Source organism: Psammomys obesus, unplaced genomic scaffold (assembly GCF_907164565.1).
Source record: "Psammomys obesus unplaced genomic scaffold, mPsaObe1.curated_primary_1811, whole genome shotgun sequence".
Classification (NCBI taxonomy): Eukaryota; Metazoa; Chordata; class Mammalia; order Rodentia; family Muridae; genus Psammomys; species Psammomys obesus.
This window is the reverse complement of record NW_026596117.1, coordinates 2,221,784-2,225,046: the sequence shown is the minus strand read 5'-3', so window position 1 is coordinate 2,225,046 and position 3,263 is coordinate 2,221,784.

The following is a 3,263-nucleotide window of genomic DNA, read 5'->3' as shown; positions in this document are numbered from 1 at the left end:
GATAGATAGATAGATAGATAGATAGATAGATAGATAGATAGATAGATTACTTCATTCGGTGCTCATACTAGAGTTTACAGATCTGTGAATTTTATGGTCAACTATCCTAGATTTCTCACACTGAAAAAGTAATCATTTAAAATATGTCCAGAACAAGTTTCTAGACAAACTATTTACCAGTGACCCGGGGAATGAAAGTGCCCTGCCTGCACTGTGCAGAATGAAAGGAGATTATACAACGTAAGACTAAATAGGGAACACTGGGAAAAAGACTAAAAGCATCATGGAATATTTACGCTGACTATATGTGAACAAAGTTCTTAGAGAATATAGGGAAGAAAACCAAACTCAAACAAGGTTGCATTAAACTTAGGTAACTAAGAAGAGAAAATATCCTGATGAGCTTATTAATGATATTGTCATTTTTTTCTTTCCATGCATGCTTAAATCAGTTATATAGCTGTACATGATCCTAAGGAAAAATGCAGCACAGCCAAATGTTACAAAAATGATTCATCTTGTGAATGGACCTGTTTTGAAGGTTGCTAATGTATATTATGAAGTTTAATTTTTAAAGTTCATAATTGTATTAATTCAGTATTTATCAATGTTTTAAAGTGCATGCCAGTTTATGTTTTCTGTGAACAATATTATTATCATAGAAATTTTGGTATAAGCTTTATGCTATGTCATACTTCTTTTTTTATTTTATTTTTTTCTTATCAGTTACATTTTATTAACTCTGTATCCCAGCTGTATCCGCTCCCTCATTCCCTCCTGATCCCACCCTCCCTCCCTCATCGCCACCATGCCCCCTTCCAAGTCCACTGATAGGGGGCTTAATGTGTCTTTGGGCACTTTGGAAGACAGATTGAAGAAGCCACTGGTAAGAAAAATGAATAAAACTTTAACCAAAGTTGGGACAAATAAAATCAACACTTAGGACTGTAAATGATAAGACTATTCATTAAGTGCTTATTTAATAGTGTGTAGCAGTAAACATGAACATTTTTTTATTAAACTCCAGCTGCCATGAAACTAAGAGAATTTCAAAGTTAATGAGAGAATTACACTAAGACATTTGATTTGCATTATGTTCTCTGTTGCACAAATGAGATTGGATTAAAACTAATCAGAGAATATGGGAATATGCATACATATATACATATATTGGCTTTGAAAAAATGCTGTGTTAATTCATACTTCTGCATTCTTTACTTTATGTTAGTTAGTATTCATATAAGGAATTATAAAAACATTTTGTCATTGGTCCTGCTTTATAAATAAAGGATAATATATTCTAACATTAACCAACAGATAAAATCTTTTGTATCTTATTACATTCTCTAGTGGAAAACTACTGATAAAAAAATGTACATTTTATAGTGAAATAAGAGACAGCTTGTAGGATATGAGTTGCCCAATTGTGATTGGCTCATATAGGAGAAGCTGAAAACACAGTACCTGTTAATTTTACAGGGCAGATTGTTTAAGTATCTCTAATCTGATGTTATTATCTCTAATCTGGTGAGAATATTTGGAGAGCTGTAGGTCTCCATTGTAAACTGGAAGACGAGAAAAGCTGGAATCTGGCATCACTGAAAAAAATAAGCAGAAGGAGCATTAGCAGCCACAGGATAGAATTATTTGTCAGCAAAAATGAAGGCAAGCAGACAAAAGCAACACTTGTGTAATAGATCTACTTTATCTGATCTACTGGTAGAAAATTTCAGTCACATTTAGGGTAAATATTTCTACTTGCAATAACCTGATTAAGAAAATTCCTCACAGGTATGCCCTATGGCTTACATTTTAATTTATTCCACCATAGGTAAGCTGTAAATTGAACATTGAATTAATAAGTGAATATTGAGCAAGGAAGTAAAAATAACGATTCTGCCTAAAGGTAACAGTGAATATCTGTGATGTACTTTAGCAGTGGAGTGTTTTCTGGCATCTCCGAGACGCGGAGCACATTTAACAACAATACAAGAAATGGAGATAGAAATAGATTATATAGGTAGATGATGCTGTTGGAAAGATGATAGAAAAATAGACACTACATACATGGATAAACAGAAAAAGAAATGATCAATTGATAGAGATAGATAGATAGATTAGATAGATGGATAGATAGCAGATAAGTAGCTTAGGTAGTATGAAGAAAAAAAGAAAGAAAGAAAGAAAGAAAGAAAGAAAGAAAGAAAGAAAGAAAGAAAGGAAGAAAGGAAGGAAGGAAGGAAGGAAGGAAGGAGAAAGAAGAAAGAAAGAAAGAAAGAAAGAAAGAAAGAAAGGAAGAAAGAGAGAGAAAGAAGGAAGGAAGGGAAGAAGGAAGGAAGGAAGGAAAGAAAAAGAAAAGGAAGGAAGGAAAGAAAGAAGGAAAGAAGAAAGAACAGAAATATCGAATGAAAGAAAGAAAGAAAAAGAGAGAAAATATAAATGAAGAAAAGCCATCTCACTTCAGAAGTATAATTTTTAACATACATTTGGTGATGTAATCCTATACTTGGAAGTTATAGGCTAGAAGAAATGGATTTTATGGTTTTCCTCAGTTATGTAGCAAGTTTTAAGACAGCTTAGGTTAATGGAAAACTTGACTTAATTTTGCACTCTACCAAGAGATAAAAAAAAAATGGAACATTTCATTTATGGCATTTTCTTCACTAATATTGTACTAGACAATTTAATAAAATGATGGGGAAATTTGGGAATAGGTTTTTCTGAAAAATTTGAGGAAAATAACATAACAAATAAGGTTCAGATAATAAGGTAACAAACAAGGTCAGATAATTGCATATGAATTTGGTGGAGGGGCACTAATAATACAGATAATTTTCCCTGTTCTAGGATCAAAAGGAAGGAGAGGAAGACCTCCCCTATCAGTGAACTTGGGGAGGGGCATGCATGGAGAAAGAGAAGGGAAGGTGGGTTTGAGAGGGGAGAAGGAAGGGGTTAATGGGGGGGATACAAAGTGAATTAATAAAAATTAGAATAAAAATATTTTTTTAAAAAGAGTATTTTTCTGTGGCCTGATAATACTGCTTCCTCCTCAGGGGGAGGTAATTAAAGAGCAGGCCAATCAGTTCATGTCAGAAGCAGTCCCTGTTAACCCACTTGGACACTAAACTGCCATGGGCTACATCTGTGCAGGGGTTCTAGGTTATCTCCATGCTTAGTCCTTGGTAGGAGTATCAGTCTCAGGAAAGACCCCTGTGCTCAGATTTTTTGGTTCTGTTGTTCTTGTGGAGTTCCTGTCCTCTCCA